Genomic DNA, 19,839 nt, shown 5'->3' with positions numbered 1-19,839 from the left:
GTTGTAATCTTGTTCCTGTAGGTATGTAAGGCAGGCATGGATGCCGTCCTGGTGTGGGATGTTGGTGTATAGGCTGGTAACGCCCATGGTGGCTAGGAGTGTGTTGCTGGGAAGATGGTCTATGTTTTTAAGTTTCCGTAGAGAGTCTTCAGTGCCTTGTACAAAACTTGCTCTGTGGGTGACAAGCGGTTTTATGATTGATTCAACAAAACCTGATATTTCCTCAGTTAGGGTCCCATGGTTGGATATGATAGGTCTGCCAGGGTTCCCTTGTTTGTGGATTTTAGGGAGCATGTAAAAAGTCCCTGGGTTAAGTAGTGGGGGGGATCAAGGTCTGTAGTTTTTCTTGTAGTCTTGATGGAAATGATTTGATGGTATTGTTGAGTTTTTTGGTGAAAAGGGGAGTAGGATCTTCTTGTAGTTCTTTGTAGTAGGTGGTATCAGAGAGCTGTCTGTTGGCTTCCTTTATGTAGTCTTCATGGTTTAGGATGACTATGGCTCCTCCTTTATCTGCTGGTTTTATTACTATTTGGTGGTTAGATCGTAGAGATTCTATGGCCTTTTTCTCTGGTATGTTTGCACATATGCATTTGTAGGTATAGGGAACCTCCAAATATACACTAATTGTTTGTGAGGGCACACAAGCAGAAGAATGTAAAGGAAATGGAGGCAGCAGCAGGGATAATATTTTTTATGGCTTGTAATCCATCCTTATGTTGACATACAGAGATGTGATACCAGTGGTAGCTAATATGGTGGTTGCTGGTAGATTGACAATGGAACTTAGTTTTGTTATGTTAGAAGACTTTTGTGGGGTGTGTCTGCATTCAAAATCATATCTTCCAAGATACTACATCTGTTAGCAGGGTTTGTCTGCTTTTTATCTTGGAGCTGTGTACTGATATGCAGAGGGGAATGCAAAATTACAGCGCCAGAGTGAAAGAGTTAAATAAGGACCATGAGTGTATATGCTAGTTGTTAGGGGACTTGTCTAGAAAATGAAAGTTTCTGTTAGTCTCCCATTGCTGTTTATGGATTAAAGTACAATCTGCCAGTGGTAGACTGGGGAGGGATAGAAAAAAATAATCGTAAGAGCACAGACCAGAACACAGGATGCCCCACTCCAAGGCGAGCACCTTAACCCAAGATACAGAATCCTGTTCCCTCTTATGCACATTCTTCCTTGTCACTCTTGCCACATCCTCTGGCTGTAGTTCAGAAGAAGAGCAGCTATACCTGTATTTTGTCAAAGGGCACTCCTTTCAGTGTGGGCTAGATAGGCTTATCACAATTTTAGACCGATATGTCTTCAGTTATGTTAAATGTTCAGCCTTCTTTTTAAATAAGATCTTGTCCATAAAATGTTAGAGAAAAAATCTTGTTCTTTCACTACCCTTCTCAGCTCTCCCATTGCCATCCAGCATTCATGCTTAAAATAGAATATCTATACCACTGGATAAGTCCTTTCCAATTTTCACCAGTATTACTGAAAACAAACCATTTTTTCCTGTGGGACTAATCCCACAAGACTAATTACCCCACTGCACATGGATGTACGTGTGCTGCACAGTGTGTCATTATATGGCCCTTTCTAACCATTCAGCTAAGAAATTTTCCTCACATCTGATTACTTTCTTTCCTTTTTTATGATACTTCATTTCTCCTTTGAAACAGAGGAAGAGAGAACATTTCCTGTGAAATTTTCTATGACACTGTGAACCACATTCCAGATCAGTGAGCTTGAGTGACCTGGTACCCTAGCTTTCTCAACAACAAGTTGGTTTTAACACCACCTGGCACATTAGCATTAAAAACATTTAATATATAACATCCCACCATCAGCAGCTCTGTGCAGTTGTCTGTGATTAACTTGTGACTGAAGACCGTAAAATTATAAAAGCTACAAAAACTAAACCATTTTTCCATTTAGCGCCTTCATGGATTTGATCAATTGCTGCAGGCCAATCAACTTAATCCCACTTGACCGTCTGTGGCAGTAGAGCTGATCACACCAATTATGTGTTTTGATAAGTCTGCATATACTGAAACTTGTGTTGAAAAATAGTGAGCAAGCAACGGAAGAAATTCTGAACCTGTATAGAACTCTAGAGAAGACGTTGATTGTACATAGTTGTTAGAGTGTGTGAATAATCTGGAGGTAAACAGTGTTTTTGGTAATGGTGGTGATAATTTAGACAATATTTAAGAATGGCAACTATAACAAGACCTCCAGTGAGTTAAACAATTCTGGTAACAAAAAGCAATAGGAAAATAGAAGTGGCACTAGGCACAGATGTTCCTGACCCAAGATAGGTTGTAATTGAATTTCCTAAAATTTTAATTGGTTTCCAAGAACAAAAATGTCAAATTGTTCAACCATTTTGTAACTCATAAGGAAGCATTAAGTATCTATAAAACCTAAAATATTTGCCATCAATTTGAAGTCTGGGTTGTTTAAAAAAATCAAAGGCAGCAGAAGCAGTGGAACTGATTGCGCAGAAGATGTTGTCCACTTCATATCTTGAAACTATATATTACTATGCAGAATGGAATGCAAGGTTTCATAGATGGATCTTCCACAAGAAGAATGGAAACTTGAGAGAGGAAATTATGGGGCAAGTTTTCAGACAGCAGAGTCCCAGGCATAACTGTAATTAAACAAGCAATTAATATATATGTGTACTTAATGAATGTAGAGGTACTTTAATGGCTTGTTCTTTAACACACCATGTTCTCCTGTCTGATAGAATGTATGGAACAAGCTCTACTATGAGTCAGATGTTATAAGCATCTTGGCAAAGTCCTGTACTGCATATTTATGCAGGGCTTTCTATACTATATTTTCTTACACACCCTTTTTCCAAAATTCAGCCGTTGGAAACTGGGGTGTACATTACAAATGAGGCAGCATAGTAATAGTAGTTTCTGCCTCTGTTGGGGAAAAGCAGAAGTAACATTTCAGAGATGCATGTGGGGGTCCTTAGCTGCTGGCTATGGAGACTTTTTCTCCCCACCCCTCTAGCAGAGGCTCCTGCTGCACAAACAAAGAACAATCTTTTTTTTCTTCATTCTGCCTTTTAAACACAAGTTGCATATCTTATTCTGGGGTGTGTTGCATACAAGATAATGTGAGAGTGCTCTCCAGTATATAGGGCAGTACTGTATAAAGAGTTCAAGTTCTTCATGGTGACATTTTAATGGCAAAAGTAAACAAAGGTGAGAAAACTACAGATATTTTGAACATCAAGTGCAAAAAAAAAAGCCAAATGATAGCTACCAATATGTATAGTATTGCCTCAATCCTAACTCATAAAGACCAACATATCAGGTGAGTTGCATAATAGGGGTTCTCATTGTCAAAGGCATAAATATCTTCCACCTAATCAAGAAATATTTATTCCTCTACACCTGTGCTCATCCTTTTTTGTTAGCAGCACATGGCCTTTGTCACATCTCCTCATGTGGATTAGTGTTTTGTGTTACTCAGCTTTGGCTGAGGTTTTGACAGGAAAACCAAGGTTCAGCTGCTGAGCAGATACAAATTGATGAGAGTCTACTGAAGTTAAAGTTGTGTAAAAATTTTTTCTCATTTTTTTACTCAATAGACACACTTGCCAAATTATTAGATAAAAGCAGTCACATCTAATGTACATAACTGAAATACAAGATCATCCCTTTTATCAACACTTCTCATTTCAAATATGCATGGAGATATCCTATCTAGGAGCAAGGGTACGCTAAAAAATAACTGCTATTTTCTCTGTAGATACCATCACATTGTACAACAGTTAAACAAGGATGTGGTTAAATGACAGCTTACTTCCCTTATCTCCGCTAAGCAGTATAGAGATAACGAGAATGCATTTCTATCAAAAGGTCACTTATATTTAAGGATTACTTTTCTTAAGCAGCATAATTTTGTTCTTGAAAGAAAAAAATAGTAGTCTGTGAGAGAAAACCAACAGTCTCGCATTCAGTGTGCTTATTAAAATTAATAAAGAACCAAAACATCCCTACAAACTGTAAGAGTCTTGTATGCCTTTTGCTTGCCATTCCATATTAATTTTCTTGAAGACTATTCATTCTGTCCGGTTCTATCTATATAACAATTTAGCTCAAAATGAAAATGCATTTTGCAGGTCACCTAGCCACACAATGAATGTTCAGCCCACCTGGCTTGTTTTCTCTAAGGCTGGAAGAAAGGGGTTTGCTGCAACTGGCAGTGGGCCACTGAATATGAACATAGCAATTAGGATGTATCCTAAGTGGCTGTAATTTCATTACAGCTTTTGAACCTGTTTAAAGAAGAATTGAGATATCTGTGAAAAGCAACTTGTCTGGAGAGTAGTAAAGCAGGGGAAGAAAGAGGGACCTGAACTGTTTCTTGACTTCTCATATCTCAGGTGTCTTAACCATCCTAACCCCAAACGGTCTGACAGAATCCTTATAGATCTCTCAAAGGCCTCCATCCCTAGAGTGAATCCGTCCCTTTTCAGAACTGGAAATTCCTAATTCCTACTTAGATTTGTAAACCTAACAGCCATAAATCCATCTTCCATGCCCACACCTCATAATAATTGAGGTCTAGGGACAGACATTACACATAAATAGGGTAAATGATCAGAAACTGGTTTAAACCTGTAACAGAACAGAAGTTCAGTGCAGGTAAACCAGTTTGAAAATGGCTGAAACTGGTTTGAGATAAACCTAGTTGAATGTAGTATCAGACCTAACTGATTTGGGTCAAACTGGTTTATGCAATGTCTGTCCCAGACCCCTTCCTGGTTTAAGTTAAATCAGAGTTCCCCAGCATCCCAGCTTGCTCTCTGGGCTGGGCAAGGCTTTCTGCTCCAGAGAGAAGGTCTGGCCCCTCCTCTCTGCTCCTGGGCTGGAGCTCTGGCAGAGACTGCATATACAGCGGGGTCTGCCTGGCTTCCTCCTGCTTCCTCCCTCCCCCTCACCACTCCCTGCTCAAGCAGGGATCCTCCCCCTCCATCTGCCTTACACAGATACCTCTCAGCATTAGCTAGCATACCATATGCTGGCTGTGGTCTGTGCTGTGGGAGACTGGACAAAGGCAGACAGGACAGTGTTGACTTAGGTCTTTTTGGAGCTAATCAATAATGTCCCTCCTTTCTTTCCTTGGAAAAGCTGTTTAAGAAGAGCATGAATTAATGGAGAGAGGCTGCTGTTTTCTTAATGGGCTGATAAACACTGAATTAAGTGAAAGAGGAGAGGGGAGAAAAGGGGTGTAGGGGGGGGAGATCAGTGCCCCCGTGGTGAGGGAAGGAGTGGAGCTGGGGTAGGCACTGCCCAGCTGGGATGGAGTGGACCCAGGACAGAGCTGCGGCTCATCCGGGGGGCATGAGGGGGCACTCCAGCTGCTACTCCCACCACTTGTCTGAGAGGGTGTGCGGGGGAGGCATTTGTCTCTGGATCTGTGCTGGGCAAGCCAGGCAGGCTGCAGCGCTGAGCTGAGGGCAGGAGGCGGCAGTGCTGGGAGGGGAGTCTGCAGCGACCTCAAATTTCACCATAGCCCCCTGTAGTCCCTTCCCAGCACCGCTGCCACCTGCCCTGAGCGCAGCGCAGTGTGGCCTCTGGCGCTAGCCTGCAGTTGCAGTCTGCCCAGACCACCCTACATAGATCCTGGGGCACACACCCCCTCCCCCCATGACTTCCTGGATGAGCAGCGCACAGTGGCAAGACCCACACATGCCAGGACAAGCCGTGGCTCTGTCCTGTGCCTTCTCCACCCCAGCTCAGCAGCGCCTACCCCAGCCCCACTCCCCCCTGGCCGTGGGGATGTTGATCTCCCCCCCCCCCCCCCACACACACACCTCTTCCCTCCCCACTCCTCTTTCATCACAACAGACACAGACTTACCAGCTGCATGCAGCTCTCCATGCTGCCTAGCTGTGGTCCTCACTGCCTATGTGCTGCGCTGCAGCTTCATACATGCACGGGCATTTATTGGCTAAATAATCGGCCACATCAGGCCCATTTCTGATATAGTCCATTTTATTTTTATCGGTGGAGATCAGATATTGGACGATGTATCATTGCACATATATTATTTAAGGGTTTGTTTGGGGTTTTTTTTTGTAAATCTCATATGTTGCACTTTAGACCTTTCCCATTTCATCCAGTTGGGAGAAGAGAGTTCATACCTATCCTTCATGGGTAGTCTTTACCAACCTTCCCCTTTTCTTTTATTTCCTTCCCAGATCAGTTAAGAGGAGCCCAGAATACTTTGTTCCAAAGTGCCTTTTCAACTTGTCCCACAATTCAATTGATTACAAATCCATCCCATGCCATTACTCACAGCCTTAAAGAAGAGTACAGAATAACTGAACTATTTTAGAGGAAACTGAGAAATGGATTGCAAAACGTTAGCCCATTCATTTTTCTGGGTATTCTTTTAAATTAAAATAATCAGTAGTTATTTCTGAACACCAGAAACACTTCGGGGTCTAATGGACTAAAGCAAATCATTGTTTGAGAGGAAATCAGGGAACTTTCCTTCCTATTCAGTTTGGCTGTGAGAGTTATTGACAACATATATATTTTAAAAAATACAGTAATCCATGTTTTAATCACAAAAGTAAATGCATAAATCCATAGCTAAAATAAACGCATACAACATATTTTTATAATAAAACAAATTTTATTTTTCCACATTTATCTTAACTTACAATATTTGCTTTATCTGAATGTGTATGTGTGTGCGCGCACACACACACACACACACAACTTAACATAATTTCAGAGTGCCATTTGATAAAGAAAATAGATTTGCATGTTTCCTCATATACATATAAACTAGGACTTTATATATAGGTCTTTCATGTAGTATGCCATTCTATATATTGTTGCCAGCTCTTCATCATTTGATCTTTCTATTGACTATAAAATGTGTCTTCATACCTCTAGGGCTAATATCATCCACTTTTAATGGAACTAGGTTATTCTTTTCATTACTGAGATATAAAGTTTCAGCAGTGCAGGTTTCATTGGTATATTTTATCTGACAGCTTTTCCTTTTATATCACTTACCGCATACTTTAATTTGCTGATACAATTTAATATCTGGATGTTGCCACATCATATGTTTATAAAATCCAGTTATTTTTCCATACCTCCAACATTTGATGGTTTCCCTTTTTCAGATTCTAAATTTTGTTTGTTTCATTGGTTGATTTTGGTTTGGTATTTTTTTTTGGGGGGGGGGGGGGGGGAGGTGGAGTTTGCAATCTAGCACAGCCCTTAGGCCAAAATAAATTACTTAAGATTTAGAACCCCATATTCCATTCAATTTAATTCTGTTGCACTGTTACACTATTTGGATAAGTTATATATTTCCAGTATCTTGCAATTCCAATCACATGTGGAAGTGTCAGTAGTATATCACCTAATCAACCAAAAACTTGAATCCAGATAGTGTCCTTTCATGGTTTATACTTAAAAGAAATATGCATGTACGTGGGCACATATACACAAAACACTGACTATGCAATAGGTAAATAATACTGCCCAATAGTGTTCCATGCCAAAAACCATGACAAGACACTACTGTGCAGTAGTATTAGGCTATTGCACCATAGCATCACAAAAAAGCATTTGCTGGCAGTACTACACAGTAACTCTGGGGCTGCACATTTATTTGGTACTTGCTTATACAAGTACTAAATAAATGTGTAGTAACCACTGCACATTAGAGGTAGGTCTCATGTAGATGCACCCACTGAGTAGTTTAGAGACCCACCCATGCTTCTAACATCCTTCTTTGGCAATGTGTTTGCTCATTCTGGTTTGAAAGGGCTGCAATTTTACTTCATTTTCTTGTTTTTTGTTAACATCTGCTATAGGTGGTGTATCTGCTATAGGTGGTGTATTTGCGACCATTGTATCATGATTTTAAAAAGTATGTTTAAAAAAATACTGGGAACAAATCATTCTTTGAAATGCATATCAAATTCAGTCACATTTGGTTTTAATGAAGAACTTAGTAACTGTTAATATGTAAAATGTTTTCCTGCTAGAAACTTGCATTATGATAGCCTTGCTTGACTTCATAAAATATAAGTATTGGTAAGATGTATAATACTGCCTTCATATAACCACTAACAAATTACGTTTTGAGTTACCTCTTGCTATCTAACAAAATTTGATGTTGGCCAGTATCTTTTTCCTACAATTAGGTGACCTATGTTTCCATATGGATAGACTGCAAAGGATTTTAAAGAAACCATTCTTCAGGAGGGCTGTTGGTAGCAATCAGAGATGCAAAAGGAAAACATAAATTTGTTAAGGACAAAAGTGTCCGTTCTGCATTTTAGCCAGCTTGATTAAAATTCATTCTCAAAGTTCTTTAGTGTGTATTTAATTTTACATTTTTTTCCAATTTGTCTAAAACTTTAGTGTTCAGTGTGATCAATTTAAAAGGCAGGTGCGTCTTGCAGAAGCTGTTGGGAGGAGCTAAAGGTTTTGGTAGCTGAGTATTGTATAGATGCGCTTGCTGAAACGGGCACACATGGACTCCATCTGGTGGCAGACTTTAAGCAAAGGGTTTCAAAATGTAATCCCCATATAACGTTCTTTTATAATTTTGCATGCTATTTTAATATGAATGAATACTACCAGTGTGTGGTGATTGTTAAGTCTGTTAGAAGAGAACGGTAGTATTACTGTGAATTCATCTATCAAATATGGGTCATTTCCCATATGTAGTCAACTGTTCTTAATTTGATCTTTTGGAGAAACAGTGTGGAAATGAAACCCTTTCATGTCCTGGGATCTGAAAATATGAATCCTTTCTAGGTCATTTCTGTGTGGCAGGGTAATCATGATTAAAATAGGCCTGTAAGTTCTTTTATTTTTCATTTGCGACTTGGAACAGACTGTCAGAAATGATTAATAGCTCTATTCATGTGCTTCATTCAAGCTGCCATCCTGTGCAAGTTGCACAGAAAAATTGTTCAGTTTTTCTCTGTTGTTCATTTAACACAAAGCTTAAATTCATTGCCATGATATGATGTGCATCCAGAGAAGGTAGAGATATAAATAAGACAAAAGTGGTGAGTCAAACACTGAATATACAGGATAAAATGCTTCTTTTGGAAAATGGGTTGTTCATGCTAGTTCAGTTCCCTTATAAACCTGCTGTTTATTTGGCATTGGCTGAGGCATGTAATTTCTCCTGCAAGCCCCTTGCCAGAATTCCAGGAATCTTATTTTCAATATGGATTGAGTATTGCAAGTATAATTATTGCAGGAAACCTTTTTTCAATAGTATCGCCTTGGTAGCTAGGGAAAAATACACTTTATTTATGTATTTAATAGTTCTTCTTATCACCTCTCTTATTATTCCTCTGCGTGTGTGTGTATTTTAATAAGCACTTTTTAGTGAAGCCAAGTAATAAAACTGCAATGCTGAACTTCTTTTCTCATGTTCCTAATTGTAGCAAGGTGTAGTCACTTCATGTAAGAATGTACTTCAGGTTTGCCACTCCAGAAACTGAAGGTGTCAAAGCTTTCTTATCTCAGCACATGAAGATCTATATAATTTCCTGCCCTTGACCATGATTAATAAACCCTTCTTCAGAATGTGGGCTAGCAGTGTAACAATAGAGACTGAGAAGACAGTGGCCTATGGGGCCTTCAGAAAGACAGCATGATAACTTCATCTACTGCCTGTTGAGACTTCCAAAATGTCCATTGTAAAATATAGAAGTTTGCTGAATGCTATGTATTGATGCAGCACGAATGGTGAAGTGTAATGTCTATTTCACACAGTTCCTCTTTAGATTTGCAGTTAACAAGTAAGAAATTTCCTCAAGCCATAGAGTAATCAGAATCTGCACTGTTCTAATGCAACACCAGTCTATGCCTGCCCTGAGGGTAGTTGTCTTGTACCTTCTGTGCCAGGGCACTTAACAAAAAAATCATGCAGCCAAAATTTGTGTGTATTTTGGAATTTTTTACTACAACAATTTAATAACCTTCCTCTGAAAATGAGGAAGTAGTATGTATCTCAGTATCAAATGAATACCAGGATTCAGAAATACATTTACTTCACTCTGTGCTTTGGCTTATACTCTTCTTCCTCTTCATCAGCATTGATCATTTTGACTCATTTGTCCCTTTTAGGGAAACAAATATTGAGAGAGAGAGAGAAAAACCCAAAATGATACTACATATGGCATGCATGAAAAGCACTTTTATAGGTAGTGAAGCTGATACAATTATAAAAGCTTTGGCCTAAGGTCAGCCATATAAACAAAAAAAGATGGATTTTCCCTTTTGGTGTACACAATTTGAAAGCAGTTTTATTAAGAATAATAGCTGCCCCACAGAACATATAGATAATTTGTAACATTGTCAGAGAAAAGTGTTTGAAGTGCTCCTGTGAATTTGAGCAAAGAGCTTCCTTATGTCAATCTATATAGCATTTAGTCCATTTCAAATGGTACATCTACCTATTACACAATATTCCACTTGGCATATTGCTTTAGTGATTGGCAAAGTAAAAGGGGAGCTGGGAGCAAAATAATGGAAACAGGATTAAATATTTTAGACAGCCTGCTTTATTATTAAGAGTACACTCTTTTGATTTTACTGTCACTGTTGTGTACCATTCTTAAATGTTAATTTCAGGAGGGAAAAGCGCAGAATATAAGCTTGTCACTATTGTATGCAGTTGCAAGGAGTAGTCTGCTTCTAATGTCATGATCTTACTGCATAACTAATCAAATAACCACTAATATAGTTTTCATTATGCACGTGTAACTTTCAATTTCCTCTATGAATCTGACATTAGCAGCTCAGCTCTAGTAGTTCATATGCCTTCACTGAACTGAACTGCAGTAAATCCTCCACGTTAACTTAAGGGCTTCAGTAACTGACACACAGCAGGTGGCACTTGCCATGTTCTGCTCTCCTTGAACAGACCTAATGTAACCATTGCATAAGCTACACCAGGAGAAACTAGCAGCTATGATTCTATAAGATTTTTTATTTCATTTTTATATCTAAATGAAAGTCACACTGTGTTGTTATTATGTGTTATAGCAGGAAACACCCTATGTTTCTGCAATATCAAAACAGTATTTTTATCAAAACTCTGAAGCACACCTTTAAAAAAATGTATTTCAATAACATTAAAACAATTGGCTTAAATCACTGGTTGTGACTCTTTAAATTGTGCTGTAATATATTAAAAGAAAGTAATGACTCTGAATTTACAGTTAGATCTGTCAGTTGCTATACTTCTCCTGCCTCTTCAGTGTGTATCAACTAAAAATCTGACTTGAACGCTCACAGTTAGGAGTTTTAAAGTCTTAACAATAGTGAAAGCATTTTCAGAATAACTCCTTTGTCATTAAGGCTGTTCTTTGTATGTACATGCACTTTATTCTACTGCTTACCAAGGGTGAAAAACAATCCTGTGAAAAATGCCTCCATAAGTCCTATGCACAACATTTAATTCTGTTTCAAAAACCTAACTGGTACAAAATAGTTTTTGTTTTGCTGTAGAGTCATATGGCTATCGAAGAGACTTCTAGCATGCATAATCTCTGTGTGCTCATACATGTTTACAGTAACAGAGATTCCTCAGCTTTCAAAATGTTAACGTTTTGTCATTGCTACTGCTGTTTTAGACAGAAGAGCAAAAACACAATGTTCCTCAAAATAGTGCTTTTTCTAAGAGTCTACACTGGTAACCCTGATGTTTTGCCAATATATTGTTTGTGCCTTCGCTAGTTTAAATCTGGATGTATAATCATGTACTGAGGCAAAATGCTGTTGAAGGTGAATTTATAGTTTTTATATGCCCCTCTTCCCTTCGTATTAAAGGTGTAATGGATATTCATGATATCACTTTGCAAAGCAGCCCCATTAAGGCTGCTGTAAAAAAATATAAGTGATATTATTTTGGATCTAGTTGTCTCATTTAAACACCCATCACAGACTTATTTTTCCAGATTGTAAACATTTCTAGATGTTGATCTACTCTGATTTGACAGTTTGAATCCACTTGCTAATTCCTGCTGGGTAGATTAGCATAAACTCTTGTTTGTGGACTGTCGTATACAGCAAACTAAGTGCTTCACCTTATTCAGATTGCTACTGCTACTGCTAGGGTTCTTCCTTTATCTAGGAATTTTCAGCCACTATTTTCAGCCACTATTGCCAACATTGCATCTCATGTTGCAGAGTATTTGTGAAACTGGGCTAAATACAACATTAAAAAAAATATAGCTTCATTGACATTTGAAGAGTTCCTTCTGTCTGGCCTTGTGTATCTCAGTGACCTCCACTTCTACAAAAATACATGCCTCATTGTAATATATTCATCTTCTGCCATGAGAACCTGATATATAGAAGGTCATTGGATGACTTTCCATTAACTGTAATAGGAGTTGGATGAAAACACCAAATGAGAAAGGCCTTCAAAAGAGGTTTTCACTCCAGTACTGAATCAATCCTTCTTAATTTATTGCAGAATGGTAACTCCTTGGCGGGGGGGGGGGGGGGGGGGGGGGGGGGGGGGATGGTGAGGAGCAGTAGCATCTCATAAAAATGAAGTATAAACTACAAATACTGTAGAATCCTACAAAATATTTCAGAAGACCTATAAAAAAAACTTAGCACTTCATATTAAATGTACATTTATACAGCAGTTTCCATACAACTTTAATGGCATAATACTCATTGAATGCAATTGGACAGGTGGCAGCTGCTTATGTTCTGTAGGCCGAATCCAGTCCACAGGGTGGAGGGAGTTTTGTCCTTACATTGCTGGGCAGCAAGGAGACATGGCAGCAACAGTGTCTGGGTCCTAGTACAAGTCTATGTAGAACCTGAGTAGGGTCATTCTGGCCTGCCACCAGAAAACATTGTTGATCACAGCATACATTCCACAAACGAGTCATTAAGCATATAACTTACCCCTGGGCCAGTGTCGGGGGTGAATTTTACAAATATACAAGTTCTAATATTACTGCCCTATTCCTATTTTTTTGGCATGAGTATAATAATTTGGTTGTTTAATTGTAATTATTTTTGGAACAGTCCCTTTCTTTGTGTGTGTGTGTGTGTGTGTGTGTGTGAGAGAGAGAGAGACAGAGAGAGGCATTATTTTTGTGATCTTTGTTTTGATCTTTACCAAGGATACAAACAAAAGGTAAACATGCAAAAGCGTGTGGTCCCCCCAGGGACCAAGCATAAAATGCGCATCAGTAGCAAAATACCTATATTCCCAGAGATTGAAACCCTCTTCCCCTAAGTGCCCTTCGCTGGATGACACATGTAGGATTAGCTGTTGGTCTTACACCCTGCAGAGTTCCCCCTTGATGGTCTAGTGCAACACAAACTGATGCATGTTTTGTGTTAAGGTGAGGTGCCCAAACTCTAATAAACCATGTGCCCAGGGCAGGAAATGGAAAAGCTGTAGGAAGTCATCAGAGCAGATTTTTGTGAGCTGGTTTCTGCAGCTCTTCAGGGTTGCATCTTGGCCTGGCCCAGCAGGAAATTGGCCAGGCAGATCACACTCACCTCAGCTGCTTGGTACAAGATAGAGAAAATGTATGCAGCCTCAGAGAAATCGAAGTCAAGTACACCAAAGAGGGTGCTAAAGGAAGAAAAGAGTAGTTGCAGTTGGAGGAAGTCCAGGAAGGAATGAAATAGTGTCTCCTCCACCTCCCCCTCACAGAAAGTGGAGGCTGCCAACACTGCCTGGTGGAATGGCAGGCAAAGATGCCAGTGGCCTGGATCCTGTGTCTCAGTAGTAGCCACCATTGGAGTTTACTACTTATCTTGGTGATGGGAAGCTTGCATGTAGTGTACCAGGCCAAGCAGGCTTGCTCTAGTATTACTGCCACTAGGCACTTCTACCAGGTAGTGCAGGACAGGTGACAAGGACATGGGCATGGCATACTTTGACTGCCCATCTGTACAGTTCCACACAGGATCTCAAAGCAGATCCCACCACTGTTGTCATGGGGCATGGGGAGGGACAGCAGGAGGTGGATCAGCTTGCTGGTGTGTTACTGGACCAAGGAGGTGATGGGCCTTCTTGAGGCCAGGTTCGGTGGTCCTTGCTGCAAGGTGAGGTTCCTGCAATAGCCCTAGAAATCACAGGTACCTGGCTTGGGGTCTCAGGTGGAAGGAGTTTGCATGAGAGAGGGATTGAGTATATACTGAAGAAAGGCAAAGTTAGGTTAATCTAAATGCCTGGATGGGCAGGCATTCACAGGACTTAAATCACCCTAAAAAGCAGCATGTGCCCAGCAATGGAAACCAAGTGTGAAGTTTATTAAATGCAGCCAACACAGAGCATGACTATGAAACATATAGCCCACATTGGGCAAACATGCTAATGGGAACCTACTACAGGGATAAGTTAGTGCAACTTGTCTGAATAAGATGCATGGTAGTGTCCATTAAGCACAGTCCACATCACCTCTGACTCTTTCAAGTCATTTTGAGCAATGGCATTGCATACCCAAAATCCCTCCGTTGGCTCTTGTTTCAGGCTGGCACATATGATCAGTGTGGCCCCACTTTCCACAAGCTGAAGGTAGATCAGGTTGCTGTGTACCTCATCTGAACATACATTTTCAGAGCATCCAGGACATGTGACAGGAACACCTAGTTCTAGTCATGAGTGGAGGTTAATTAGCACATGTATCCTTTGTGGGGGGTGTCTGGAGTATGCACACATACTGAACAGTCCTGAGCTGTGGGGTTCCCATTGAGGTTGGCATCACACTAATCATATGCTCCAGACAGAGAGGGCATGACAGGGATTCTGTGACCTGCATGCAGAGTCATGGCTCAACATGGCTTGAAATACTATTGACTCTGGTGGAGTCCAGCCCAGTGAACTACATGGTCTTTTGGCTTTGGACTAATACTGTGCTTAGTTTGTACTATATATAAATAGGTTCCCAAGCACTGCTTAAAAGTGTGTTCATGGAATACCTGTACTAAAACTTGCAGCAATTGCAAAAAAAGGTAATGTGTATCAATTTTGGGTAAACTAAGTCTATGGGTACTGTATGCAAATTGCTAAAACCATATTCAAGTTCAAAGCTATTATTTTCAAATTTGTTCCTCACTTCCACATGCTCAAGGGGCTGCCAGGGGAAAGAGCTGGGGGGAAGCAGAGAGAAAACAGCTGTAGCAGTGGGAGGGGGACAAATTCAAGACAAATCTCCAATATTTAGAATTTTTACATAGAAAATTATAACAAATTTATAACTCTAATTATTTAGAGGTCGTCTTATAATAAGGGTCACCTTCTATATGAGTAAATATGGTAACCTATCAATTCTGTGCTAATGCGTTAGTTATTGTAAGGCATTTTGGTACTTTCTTCAGGATAGCTATAATGTACTGTAATGGGAAAGTGATAAACAGACCTGAAATGTTAATATGTTCAGATTAGGAAGCCATTAAATAACGAGGACATTGTATATATAAAAAGGACAGTAACAAAAAGGACAATATTTTTAACTTTATTAATACCTTTATTTCACAAGTATATCTACATATTTTGAACAAAGCCTCCATGTTCTGTCATGCACCATAATGTAACAGACTCTCTGATGTGCATATTCACTTTAAAATAGTGAAGAACACCTAGAATAGGATAAACCAAAACCCAGGCTCATACAGAGAGGGCCAGCAAAAGGCTTATGAACCACATAGGTTATACTTAAATGTCTAAATAAAATGGAGTCTTCTGAAACAATAAGTTATGCCTTGCTTGCTTTTATCTGGACATTTTTCAATCTTTGAAAGCACATGCTTCACAGAGCCAAGTAAGGGGTACTGCAGGAGATGATGTCCTGAGGTTCCAAATGTTGTTTCTTCACATAGAGGAAGATGAAATTACTCCTTCTTAGTTTCTATCAGTGATGACAAACTTTGCCTTTAAATAGGATCTTAAGAGTATAAAAGTAACTAGGAACAAAATTGACACTGAATATAGTAAAGTTAAACCCTTTGAATAGGATGTTACTTTTATAAGTTCTAATGAAAGACTTAGATGGCAGAATGTATCACTTTCCATCAGGGGAAAGATTGATATTCTTAAAATGTGCCTTATCTTGCCAAAAATAATCTTTATGCTAATGGACATTCTTTATAATATTGCCTATAGGTAATTAGAAATTATGGAAGAGCACAAGAGACCTTGAGTTCACTTTAATAAAGTAATACAGCAAGGGAGGACTGAGAATAGTTAATGTGTATTACTATCTGGCAGCCAATATGACTCTCTATTGAAAGGACATTTAATTCTGATGGTTAATCAAACTGGTAGTAGAAAATAGAAGCCAGACCTTCTTTAAAATTGGGGTGGAAGTATATTACTTTGGTTTCATTCTTGATCTAGATTCTAATAATAAAAAACAGTGTTTTATATCTCATTAAGATTCTATCAGTATTCAAAATGCCCCAGAATGGTATTTTTTTTAATTATTATTATATGATCAAAGTACTTTGGTACTTTGGCTTGTTCATCTTCACTCAAACAATGCTATTGAGCGTTGAGAATGAAATAATGTGGACTATGGTGGGTTTTCTGGGAAAATTATATATTTGTGTGGTGTTCATTTCTTTTGGTACAAAACAGAGCAGAAGTGCCAGCAAGAGTTTAAGTTGTAAACAGTTGTGTTCTAACCTTGTTTCTAGTCCCTTGGATCATTCCATAAATCTCACTTTTAGCTAAACTCACTTTTCATAGATGTGGTTCAGCCACTTTTGAGTTTTATCAAAACTTACTATTGTAAAAATTTGTCAACAGCCTAATATTGAAAACAGTTCATGAAGCTAAAAAGATTGTCCAAACCTATGGCCCTTTCTGAAAGTAATATCCAAGTGATTTTGTTTTTAAATTTGAAACACAGCATTATTTAGGAAAAGAGTTAGATTTTGAGGACAAAGTTGTGGAAGGGTGGTGGAAGTCAGGAATTGGAAAAGCATGGAAGATATTGGATAAAAAATCTTCATAGCTAGGAGCATTGCAAGAGGGAGAATTCTCTGGATCTAGTTTGTAATCTCCTGCTAAAATTTGGGAGGAGAGTTGGAAGAAAGTGAAGATTTAAGAAGCAAATAATATATGCCAAATTGTGAACATACGTATCCAGCTGAATAAAGTACAAAAAATTAACAATCTTTGTTAAATAAGTATTTGGAAATATTAGGAGTTAAAACATATGCAAGTTTTAATACAGTATTTTAAAACTTATAAAGAGTCTTAACTCTACCTTGTCTGTATATATGTGAGGGCCTATTGACACAGGCTTCATTTTAACAGTTGGGTAGATATTGTAGGTACCTTGGCTTTTTAAGATATCTGAATTCCTTGTTTCATAGTTTCATAGTAGGTAGGGTCAGAAGGGACCTGAGCAGATCATCAAGTCCAACCCCCTGCCATGACAGGAAAGAATGCTGGGGTCAAACGACACTGGCTAGGTGATTATCTAGCCTCCTTTTGAAGACCCCCAGGGTAGAAGCGAGCACCACTTCCCTTGGAAGTTGGTTCCAGATCCTAGCCGCCCTGACTCTGAAGTAGTGCCTCCTGATATCTAGCCTGAATCTACTCTTGGTCAACTTATGGCCCTTACTCCTCAATACTCCCGGTAGTGCTCAGTGGAACAAGGACTCTCCCATAGCCTGCTGGTCCCCCTTGGCCAGTTTGTAGACGGCCACCAGATCCCCTCTCAGCCTTCTCTTGTGGAGGCTGAACACGTTCAGGTCCTGTAGCCTCCGCTCGTAGGGCCTGCCTTGCTGCCTCCTGATCATGCAAGTAGCCCTCCTCTGGACCCTCTTGATGCTGTCCACCTCCCTCCTGAAGTGCGGTGCCCAGAACTGGATGAAGTACTCCAACTGTGGCCTGACCAGTGTTGCATAGAGGGGGAGGATCACCTCCTTGGACCTGCTTGAGATGCATCTGTGGATGCATGGCAAGGTGTGGTTAGCCTTCCTGACCGCATCCCCACATTGGTAGCCCATGTTCATTTTGGAATCAATAGTGACACCAAGATACTTTTCTGCCTCTGTGTTGATGAGAAGGGAGTTCTCCAGCCTGTAGGTGTGCTGCTGGTTCTTCCTCCCCAGGTGCAGCACCTTGCACTTGTCCGTATTGAAACCCATCCTGTTCTTATCCGCCTACCCCTGTAACCTGTTCAGATCTAGTTGCAACCTGTCCCTATCCTCCAGTGTGCCCACTTCTCCCCACATCTTAGTGTCATCCGTGAATTTGAACAAGGTGCTTTTTACCCCCTTGTCCAAGTCGCTGATGAAGAAGTTGAACAGTGCAGGCCCAAAGACCGAGCCCTGGGGAACCCCACTGCCCACATCCCTCCAGGTAACAAATGACCCATCCACCACCACTCTCTGGGTGTGGCTCTCTAGCTAGTTTGTGATCCATCTGACTGCAGGTGTCGACACCACAGTCACCTAATTTCTTAATGAGAATGGGGTGAGAGACAGTGTTGAACGGCCTTGCCAAAGTCCAGAAAGACTACGTCCATCGCGACACCTGCTTCCAAGGTTTTTGTGACCTGGTCGTAGAAGGCCACAAGGTTGGTCTGACAGGACCTGCCTCGAATGAACCTATATTGGTTGCCCCTAAGCATGTTCTTCCCTGTTGGTCCCTCGCAGATGTGCTCCTGGATAATTTTATCAAAGAGCTTCCCCAGGACTGAGGTAAGACTAACGGACCTGAAGTTTCCTGGGTCCTCCTTACTCCCTTTTTTGAAAATGGGGACCACATTGGCCCTTTTCCAGTCCTCCAGCATCTCGCCAGAGCATTAGGAGTGCTTGTAAAGCTGTGCCAGGGGTCCTGCAATGACCTCTGCTAATTTCCTCAGCAGTCTGGGGTGGAGATCATCAGGACCTGCTAACTTGAACACGTCTATACCCACCAGAAATTCTCTGACTAGGTCCTCTCTGACTTGGCAGTGCCTCCCCTGGGTCCGTTGGGGATCCCAGTGCGGGGGGGTACCCCGGTCCCTGCTCAAAAGATGGAGGCAGCAAATTGTTAAAGAGGCTAGCTTTGTCATCTGGTGTCACCACCAGATTTCCTAGCGTATCCTTCAGAGGCCCTATGTTACCTAGTACCTTTTTTTTTTTTTTTTTACCCCCTATGTATTTAAAAAAGGACTTCTTGTTGTCCTTGATCTGGGTCGCTAGTCCCAGTTCCATCTCCACCTTAGCCTTGCTAATAGCCCCACTGCAATCTCGGGCAATGGAGGTATAATCCTCCTTGGCAATGGCCCCTCCCTTCCATTGGGTATACGCCTCCTTTTTGGCTTTGAGACGTTTGTGGATGCTTTTGGTGAGCCATGGGGGCTTTTGAGCACTCCTGTCCCCTTTGATCCGTGTGGGGATTGTCACCCTTTGGGCTTGGAGGATCATCTCATAGATTCATAGATTCATAAATGTTAGGGTCGGAAGGGACCTCAATAGATCATTGAGTCCGACCCCCTGCATGGCATGAAAGAGTGCTGGGTTTAGATGACCCCAGCTAGATGCCTATCTAACCTCCCCTTGAAGACCCCCAGGGTAGGGGAGAGCACCACCTCCCTTGGGAGCCCATTCCAGACTTTGCCCACTCTAACTGTGAAGAAGTTCTTCCTAATGTCTAGTCTAAATCTGCTCTCTGCTAGCTTATGGCCATTATTCCTTGTAACCCCCAGGGGCGCCTTGGTGAGTAGAGCCTCACCAATTCCCTTCTGCACCCCCATGATAAATTTGTAGGCAACCACAAGGTCGCCTCTCAACCTTCTCCTGTGGAGGCTGAAGAGGTCCAGGCACCGTAGTCTCTAC

At 40.6% G+C, this 19,839-nt stretch overlaps 1 protein-coding gene across 1 annotated transcript in view; it reads left to right on the top strand.

Moving 5' to 3' along the window:
* LOC102386334 (serine-rich coiled-coil domain-containing protein 1-like) overlaps positions 1 to 19,839 on the top strand; it is a 361,000-nt gene that overhangs the window by 8,628 nt on the left and 332,533 nt on the right. The gene's annotated exons all lie outside the window — the stretch shown is intronic.

This window comes from Alligator sinensis, unplaced genomic scaffold (assembly GCF_000455745.1).
Source record: "Alligator sinensis unplaced genomic scaffold, ASM45574v1 scaffold194_1, whole genome shotgun sequence".
NCBI lineage: Eukaryota > Metazoa > Chordata > Crocodylia > Alligatoridae > Alligator > Alligator sinensis.
Note: the sequence above shows the minus strand (reverse complement) of the source record. Positions and strands in the feature narration are given on the sequence as shown.